The 10,299-nt window shown below is 38.8% G+C and overlaps 1 pseudogene; it reads right to left on the reverse strand.

Moving 5' to 3' along the window:
- Positions 1–317: 317 nt before the first annotated feature.
- Positions 318–1,900, reverse strand: LOC143861624 (E3 ubiquitin-protein ligase ATL42 pseudogene; annotated as a pseudogene).
- Positions 1,901–10,299: the final 8,399 nt, after the last annotated feature.

The following is a 10,299-nucleotide window of genomic DNA, read 5'->3' on the forward strand; positions in this document are numbered from 1 at the left end:
AGATACAAAGGCATGATGAATAATTAATGAACAGAGATGGTGTTTTCTATAGGAAACTGATTCCTTGCATTCTCCAATGACGATATTTTCGCACCCATTTGGTTTTTTTTAAAGGATTCTCTCATTAGCTGTCACAAATTCAAACAAAGCTGTTAACAAATAATTAAATGGATAGAAAATAAACATGAGAGTCCCCAGATGAAAACAAATGAGCATCAAACCAATCTCAGCCCCCTTTTAATTTATTATTAGTTTGTTTTTTCAAGTTTTCAAAAAGATTCAACCATATGTGGCGCAGATCCATCAAAGAAAAAAAATTACCATAAAGATTCATACAAGGATAAACATTAAAATTTCTTATAATTAGTAAAAACAAGTACATGAAAATATGTTTCTTACATCCTTCCCCTCTCCCACCAAAAAAGAGAAAATTAAGAAAAATAACTACATGAAATTGCTTCTGAAGATTTTTGGTATATGTTCATACATTTGAAATCTGTCCTGTATGCTGTTGGGATTCTGCTCTTCTTTCTCTACCAGAAAACCATTGAACAGTCCGTCTTGCAATCGGTAACCAAAGCCTCCTTACCCTCTCATCTTTAGCATTATTTTCTGAATTGGAAGAGTCTTTAATTCTAGTCTTCCAATTGAAATCACCCAACCTCGATACTTTTGTAATCTCTGACATGGAGCGCTGGCCGGAAGGAATCATGGACTTTGATGTATTACTAAGACCCACATTCAAACTTAAATTCGCGTTCCAATTCGAAGTAGAAGGAAGATCTGAAGTCGAAGCCATGTAACTTGTGTTAATACTACTAACCTTATTTTCAAACAATTTTTTCCTCTCTATCTCCTCTCTAATCTTCAGAATTCTTTCATTTGCTGAAGAACCCATCTCTAAATTTGAAGTGTACCTCTCACTATTCGACGCTGATGAAGAAAACCTCTTACTCGAAATAACATTAAGCATCTCGGAATTTAAAGCCAATAGATCCGAAGAATTCACATCGCTCCACCGGCTTTTTAAAACGACGTCGGAGACTATGATCCTATGCTTGAATTTATCCAAAATTTCCGGATCCTCAACGCCTTCTGGGATAAGCAATTCGTCCTTTTTACCCTTATCGATAATTCGAAAGCTTCCCTTATCGATCTTCCGAAAGCTTCCAACACTAAACCTTGACGAGCCTTCATTATTGGGTTCTCGCTCCACAAAGAGCTCTATATCAGTTTCCTCACTGAGATCTGATGCATTCCGCGATAATCCCAAGCTGTTAAAATATGTAAAGTTTGTTAAATCGCGGGGCTCGACCTTATATCGACATAAAGGGCAGCTGGAATGGTTTTCGAGCCATCGATCAATACAGTCGATATGAAAAGCGTGTTTGCATTTAGGAAGAAGGCGAAGAATTTCGGTTTCTTCGAATTTGGAGATACAGACGGCGCATTCTAGGCCTTCTTTGGATCCTCTAAGAGAGGAGAATGGGAAGAATGGAAGTGATTCTATGACGGTTTTGTCGATTCCGGAGAATCGAGATCTTGGCTGAAGAAGCCCGCGTTGGTTCTGGCCGTCCGCATCGGAATTGAAGAGCTCCAACGCGGAGATATGGCAGAACTTCGCGTACATGAGGAGTAGGAAGGTTAATGAAAACATTATCGCGATTATTCCGATTACGACAGCGATGCTCGGCCGGAAATTTTCTCCGACGGGGGCTAGGTTGTCTGGAGTTATGTCTGTTTGGTTTGTCTGAGCTTCAACAAAGATGAAGAAGATTAAGAGGGAGAAGGGAAGGATAATGAGACTCAATAGATTCATATTGGAAAAATTAGTGTTTTTGTTATGTATGGATTTTGTTATGTATAGAGTATGGGTATGTAATGTGAGGGGGATTGCTAGGTTTAGGGTTTTATATAGGTGATGGGTCCCATTGGCTAAGGGTTATCTGGCTTGTCAGTTTCTTACGTTTCTTTCTTTGCTTGTCTCGTGCTTGTCTTTGTATGTTATAATATAGTTTGTATTTGTAAAATCAGAAGTAATGGAATTGTGGTGGAAATAGTAGAATTAAGACTGCTGACTTGATAGACTGGGAGGAGGGGGCTTTTTAACTAGAAAAAAAAGGCTAAAAAGACCATTACACTTGGGCTTTTTCTATATCATTTTTTGGACCCACATGTGCTACGTGGACAAGATCAGGTCCATGACTATAAACATTTGTCTTGCCCTTTGCCATCGGCTCCACCTTGATCGCATGATCCCGCCCGTTGATTAGGAGGAGATGTCTGTTTTGCATGGGACCAACGATCAACTGTTCTAATTACACATATAAATGAGTGTAACTCATTCGTATAAGAGCTGATGTATTTTTTTTTTAAGGAAAATGATATTTCACACTATTTTGTTTGTCTTTTCCTGAAATCCGGAAAAAAATTATTAAAAGGCGGTTGAAATGCAACTAAATTTAGGCAAAGAAAAACAAGACGGGGTACCAACTTGTTTACCTAAGAGTTGGTTGTATTTTACAAGGCAAATGATATTTCCACTCCATTTTGTTTGTCTTTTCCGGAAACTAAAGAAAACTAAATACTAAATGGTGGTTGACATATCCTTTCCCTGAGAAGAGGAAAATTATACATGCATTCCTCCGTTTTTATTACATGAAAAATGAAATTTCAAAAGATCTTTTGGGGTCCGTTTGGATGCAGGGAAAGGGAAAGGAATGATCCTGACGCATCCGCGCCACGGTCCTCCTGATTTGAAATCAAAGAAGAATCAATGTAAGATTTCATCCAAACCACTCACTTGAATAAAGAAAAATAATGACTAGATTAAATGATCCTGACGCATCTTCGCCACGGTCCTCCTGATTTCGAACAACGTGAACCCTCAGGATCTGTAAAACATAAGCAATGAAGTTAGCTTAATGCTCAGTAGTTACTATGGAGATCCTTAGCGGGTCTAAGCATGCCAAAAAAACAAGGAAGTCAAAGCATAGATAATAATACATGTAACTGGAGTAGAAATAATCGGAAATCATCATGATTGAATGAATGAATACACGTCCAGTGAAATCTCAAAACCTTTGTTTCCTCAAAGCCGAACAAAACAAGTAAAGATGCAGCAAGTGAATACTCATGCAATGACATGACTTGGGTACCCAAGATACAGGCCTCACTGAACCGTCCAACTACCATTAAGCCGGCAGCTCGTGGATACCCCAAAGGTACTACAAATTCGGTGACACTGCTATTAAGCCGGCCGGCAACTCGGGGATACCCTAAAGGTACTGCAAATATCAAACTACCATTCGTATAGACAGTTCGGGGTCTCCGCCCACTGAAGGGATTGGTTCAAGCCTCATCTCTAGTGAAATGCGAGAAGTTATATGATGCCCGACCGTTAAGGAACAAGGGCGGAGAGAGAGAAAACTCTCCGCCCTTGATTTCCGATCCAGCAAAAAGTCAAAAAAGGGGGCTTTTGCTGGATCAGAAATCAAGGGTGGAGGGGTTCTCTCTCTGCCCTTTTTTTTTAACAGTCGGGCACTATATAAAATCTCGTTAAATGCAAACCACGTTCTCATTTCATGCATAAAGAACCCATGCCCATCCTGGCATGATTATGTGACCCATACATCACACAACAAGATCGTGAAAATCCATGCATAACATGAACCTGAAATCCATGTATAACATATATAGCATGAACATGAAACCCATGTATAACATAGCATGAACAATACAACTTGTTTGTAAAACCAGAAGATAATTGAACATTTAATTTCATCATGGATAATGAGCACAATTTCCAAATCTCATGTATCTTTATAAATGAATGAAACACATAAAGCACATAAATGGGCATGCCAGACCTTAGTTCAATAAATATGGGGATCTTATACGAGCAACATGATTTTCAAGAATTCTCAATCATTAACAACATAAACATTTGTTTCAAACCTTATTCGCAAAGAATCCAACATAACTAGGTTATTTCTAGGGAATGAAAACCTTAAAGATCCATCATATTACTTACCTCTATAGCACAATTCCATCCTCTTCAAAACTCAAACTCAATCACCTAGCATCAAATAATCATGAATGTGTCTAAGAACAGAATATGAGATATCATAGAGGTACGAAACACTCTTTGATACCTAACCAAGAAGAGGACGGTAGGCCATCCTAAGGTCCATATTAGTATTATGAAATTAATATTATAGAATCCTCAAATATTTTTGTAACCATTTTCAAAAGAAAGTAGATTTTATAAGCTTTTTGGAATAGACAAGAACACCGAAATCGGACAAGAAATGGAGTTATGAATTTCTTAAGTTATGTATTGTAGGAGAAAAACCCTTGGGCAGGCGTCCACCTCTGACCGGACATCCGACTGAGAAAAACCTAGATTCTGGTTGCGCTTGGGAGAATGTCGCCCCTGGCTTGGTCATTCGCCCTTGGCGACTTGGGTTTTGTCCCGAGTTGCAAATTTTATCCGATTTCTTCACTTTGAGGAGTTGTATGTATGGTTTCAAATTTCAGTTTCGGAATGCGTTTCGCTCCTCATTGAAACCGAAATTTCTACCGAAATTTTGGCTGAAATCCAACGAAATAAAAAAAAAATACTATTACTTTATCTTGTACAAAATTTTGGCCAAAATTTCAGTAATTTCGACTGAAATTTCAGGAGAATATTAAATAATGAATTAAATTCAGATTTTTTGGGTTAAATTCCTTAAATTTCAGAACGAAATATCGGAAAAATGAAATTTAAAATTTCAAAATTTCGGTCAAAATAAAGTAAGGTTTCGGTATTGACCGAAATCCGAAATAGATTTCGGTCGAAATTTAAAACCATGGTCGGATCTCACTCGTTTTACATCGGAATCACACAAGGCTGGACAGAGTAAATAAGAGAAAAATCCTACCTTTAAGACCTTATCTCAATGAAATCAAATTAATTGAAGAAATTAATGCAAAAACTATATCCTAAACATGTTTCTTACCTTAGACTAGGTTTCTGATGTTCAGAACGGTCTCTGGTGGCTCTACTTTCTCTCTCTCCCTATCCCTCTCTCTCTCTCTCTCTCTCTCTCTCTCTCTCTCTCTATTTTTCTTTGCTGCTTTCTCTAGGAGAAAATATGGAATCCTCTCTGAATTTAGGGTTTTTCTTTAGAGATGAGCGGCTCAGTGCACGAGGCTCCCGCCTTTGCGGGGTATGGGGAGGGTTGAGATATCAGCCTAAAATTAGTATTTATAGCTCTAATTATGAAGCCCTAATTCCATCTTAGATTCTGGACAAAAATTTCCCTCCCTTCATAGTATTATAGGGAGGATTAGCTGGGGTATTTCATTCTCCATCTTACAAAAATTTCATTCTTAAAATTTAAATAAAAACTCATAACTAAATCTCTTTCTTTTTCCTTCCTCTAGCTTCGTTGCCTCGACACCTGGTCCTTTCGGTCGATGATGCGAATTGGTACTTCTCCATATGACAGTTCTTCCCTAAGCTGTAAAGGAGCCAACTCGACCCCATAACTCGGGTTTGGAACACATTTCCTTTTCTAGGGTTTTAAAAGGTCTCATGTAATAAGGGCTGAGCTTTCAACGTTTCCCAACTCTTACATACCTCTAGTAGGATGCACCCTCGGAAATGCATGATCTCCGACTTGAAACTCTATCTTATGCATAACTCCCTGTCTACTATGTGCCGCTCGGAGGCATTTAGCTCTCTGATCAGCTGAAGTTTCTCTCATGTCTTCCGAACCATCTTAGAACTCAATGGTCTTCATTCGCATCTTGATTGTTGAAGATACACCATTGTTAGAGTCTTAATAAATCATTGTCTCTAACTTCAATGCCCGGTCTCACCCTTGAAGGATTCATCTGATACACTTTTAAGAAATTACATAGCCTAAAATATCAGTCTCTCTAACCAGAATTCACATTTGCCGAAATTAGCATTCACTTGTTCCCTATGAAGGTTCTATGGCTATGGTAATAAATTAGATATCATCTGTGAAGACAATAACGAACTTGTCCAGGGATGGTTTGAATGAATTGATTCATCAAATCTATAAACGTTGAAGGTGCATTAGATAGCCTGAATGAGCCCCAAGATGCATTTCTGCACTTCGCGCAAGCTTCCGAAACAATGAATCTTGATCGCCAAAGCAATCTGTAGATTCCTCTAATCAATTTTTATTGCAAACCAATAAGGCTGGCTAATCAGCAAAATATTAAATCTTCACACTATGCATTAATCACCCATTTCCTATGTTACCCACCATCACAGTTCTCACAATCTCACCATCTGCAACAAAACATCCATCATCGCATGGATTATCCTCTAATAACCTCTCTATATTTGCTTAAATCTCTCTTTCCCATAACTCTAAAAATCTTAGTTTGTAGAACTCATTATCGATGAAACAACAACTTTACGTCTTCCTTGTGTAAGGGACTAAACCGAAGGAATTTCCTAGACTTATAAAAATCTTGAAGAGGTCGTCCGACTCAACTCTAAGGGGGATTTAATTCAAAATTCTTGCGAAAAATCTCTTCCAACGCCATTCTTTGTATTTGACGTTTACCAAACATTCTTCCTAAGCAATTGCTTAATCTGAATAGCCAACACAACTCTTGGAGAGATAAAAGCATCACTCCGCACACATCTAAATCCCTCATTCCAGGGATCTTAAAAGTCACATGTCTTCTTTGACAGTTGATAATGTTATGAGGCCAAGGAAATGGCGACCCAAGAAGAAGGGGGGGGGGGGGGGGGGGGGGGGGTTGAGAACTTGGTTTTAGAAAACTTTTCTCTTTTAAGAAGAGTACTTAAAACTTCAAGAACAAATTTAACAATCAAGCACAAGGAAATAAAAATACAAGATGCACACAAACAAATACAGGAAAAGAGTAGAGAGAGTGCGGAGATTTATAGTGATTCGGTCCAACACATCAGACCTACATCCACTCCACCAAAAACAGTTGGTGGTTCTCCTAAAACCTAATCTTCTTAACTTAGGTGAAGATCAAACTGCTACAGAACAGAGGTAGCTCTGCGCCTCTATACTTGCTAAAACGGAGATGGCTTTGTGCTCCCACCACTCGCCTTCGAAGATGGCTCAGCATCTCCAAGCACTCGCCAAAATATAATCAAGAAAATGAAAAATACAAAGAAAGCCTCATAAGGAAAATAGCACACTAAGTTCACAACAAATCTCTCTCTCAAAACGATTAATTTATAGTTGAAGCCTAGATCTAATCCCTTCAAGATTCACCATTTTGAGGCACACAGTGTTAGTAGTGAGGCACAAGGTGTTAATCACTCTTTAAGTTATTAAAAACATGTTTTCAAGTGTCTTAAAACATTTTAAGGGTAGAACAACATTTTTATATGCAAAACAACAAAAAACTAGCCGTTTGGGACCCCTCACCACCCCCCCCCCCCCCCCCAAAAAAAACGGCTCTCTAACAGCTAGTTTTATGCTACTTTATTTTAAAAAAGATCCTCTAACGGTCGACCATCATCTCCCACAGTCGATCGGAAATACATATCTCAATCGTTTCTTATCCGATTTTGATGATCATGTGCTCTCTGGAAAGCTAAGGAAGTCTACTATCTCTTCAAATTAGTTTTAAATCATTTGAAAAATCTCTTAGACCCATTAACCTATTTGTTATAGTGTGTCTAAATATGCCTGGTTTACGACTAGAGAAGTGCAGCCCATCGTAGTTAGACTAATAGTTCTTTTCTCTTGGAGGTCTCCTTACTTGAACAAGAAATAAAGAGAGTGATATCAATTTCCCAGAGGAAAGCGGTGTATTCGCCCCTACTTGGGACAGCCGCTCTAGTTATTTATGAGTACTCTTTTGCAATTGAGGGGCTGTCTCAAGTAAAAATAAGGCGAATATGTCATTTCTCTTTTTTTAAAACCATAGGACTTTGTTGTTTTCTAGATATACTAGAAGAGACAACCGACTTAGGTATGGGGAACCTAATTGGCTAATTATGTAAGATATTGAATACCTTCTGGGGAGTGTGAGTATGGTCAATAAATTGAGAGGAGTGCTCTTGTGTCGAAAAATGGGAGAAGACATTAGTGTAAGGTTTTGAGTTTGATCGAATCTTAGATTAGGGGAAAAATTATAATTTCTTATAGTTTTTTCTCAACGTCCCCAATGGTTGTGGGCAATTTTGCCTTGTGGTGTGTTTACTATTTCTATTGTGTATATGCGTGTAGGACAGGCCAATACTACACCAATTAGAGTGACCGTTTGGAATAGTCCTAAAATAATTTTATCTTTTTGTTGCTTTCCTTATCAACAAAAGATGAGGTTGACTCTAGCCCCATTGGTCAAGGCCTTGTTCTTCAACTCTGAGGTTCAATCTCATCTAACTCAACTCAACTCAACTCAACTAAGCCATTGTCCCACACTAGTTGGGGTCGGCTAATGAATCTTTTAGAAAATTTTCATGAAGAAGGTGAAAGGATCTACCTGGCTCTCAAACCCAGCTTGTCTATAAAAGGAAAATAGACAAATGACTATGTCAGATTGCCTTGAAAACACAATACCTCCAAGGCAACCCTGAAAATTAGTTTTTATACGTATTTTGTTAAGTACAAGTACGTACAGGAAATAAGTAGAACGAGGCCCGCATAATTGGATGATCTAAAACATCAAAATGGATCAGAGGCTTTACGAGGCAACTCTGACAGGAGACATACCCACCTTTAGGAGTCTTGTTCTAGAAAACCCGAATATCCTGGAACAAGTGACTCAGAGATCATCAAACACAGTGTTGCACATTGCTTCGAGGTGGAGACACATCAAATTGGTATCGGAGATAATTAGAATAATGCCCGGCATGGTTTCAGGGGTGAATGTGAAGATGGAGACACAACTGCACTTGGCATCTTACGAGGGGCATGTCCAAGTGGTGAAGCTACTGTTAGAGACTGATCCTAGTGTGGCCTATAAACTAAACCAAAAGAATGAAAGTGTTCTATTTGTTGCTTCTGCTCGAGGGCATTTGGAAGTGGTGAAGTATCTTTTGAGAGAGTTCTCGTTTCTTCTTACCTTTGAAAAGGACTGTGAATCGACTTGTCTTCATGTGGCTGTGGCTGGAGGATATACAGGTAAATTTCAATTTTGTTGGGTGTAAATCATGGAATTTACATCATTAAAATCACTGTTTATTAGAAGCTTTCCGAATCAATCGCAAATTGACCTGAGTCAACTCAGATTACTCGTTACGGTCAAAATCTGTAACACGATATGTTGACCCCGCTGGGATGAAAGTGATTAAAGGTTGATCTAAAGTGCTGTAAGAGTTAGCTCAGTACAGAGCTGTATCCTGTAGCACCCGGTCAGACAACCGACCCAGGTCCTCTGATACTTAAGTCAGTAACTCAATCAGATAAGGAAAGTAGAGCTATCAATAGTAAATCTTGAAATTCGGCCCTCTACCTTTGAATTTATGAAGGCTATTTACAGTGGAAGCCCAGGTGTCAGATTACCTTCGTACCCTTAGACAGATGTCAACCTCTAACTAGGTAGAATTTGATTTAGGGTTTTCTCCGGGGGTATGATTACTTATTTACCCCTAACCTTGGTGCATAACTCCCTTTTTGCCATAATGCCAGGTGTCGACCGGCGATTGGATGGCTCTTTTTGTACCCCATCAGTTGCCTCCCGATTCCTCAAGTCATTTTGGTGACTTGGGGAAGCTAGAAGGTTATATAAGAGCTAACTCGGAGGATTGGGACAATTGAGGGTTCACTAATTCTGGCCTTGAATGAAATCGTCCTCCTATGATCTTAGAATCTGGATAAGCTGGGTGTTTTGACAGCCAATGTTCAGTTCGACCAGGACAGTCTGGAGGTTTGGACGATCTGATCTTTAAAGTCAATATTTAGTTCGGCTTCAGACGATCTGAAGATTTGGAAGATCTGATCTTTAAAGTCAATATTCAGTTTAGCTTCGGACGATCTATAGATTTGGACGATATGATCTTCAAAGTCAATATTCAGTTCGGCTTCGGACGATCTAAAGAATTGGACGATCTGATCTTCGAAGTCAATATTCAGTTCGGCTTTAGACGATCTGAACTTTGTCGTTTAGCGGATTGCGTCATATCCTGAGCGGCTTCCGACAATATGAATTTTGTCGTTTAGTGGATTGCGTCATATCCTGAACGGCTTCAGATGATCTGAACTTTGTCATTTAGTGGATTGCGTTATATCCTGAACGGCTTCAGACAATCTGAATTTTGTCGTTTAGTGGATTGCGTCATAA

This window comes from Tasmannia lanceolata, unplaced genomic scaffold (assembly GCF_043159265.1).
Source record: "Tasmannia lanceolata isolate RefF3 unplaced genomic scaffold, GAP_Taslan_0.1 ptg000003l, whole genome shotgun sequence".
In the NCBI taxonomy this organism is placed as follows: domain Eukaryota; kingdom Viridiplantae; phylum Streptophyta; class Magnoliopsida; order Canellales; family Winteraceae; genus Tasmannia; species Tasmannia lanceolata.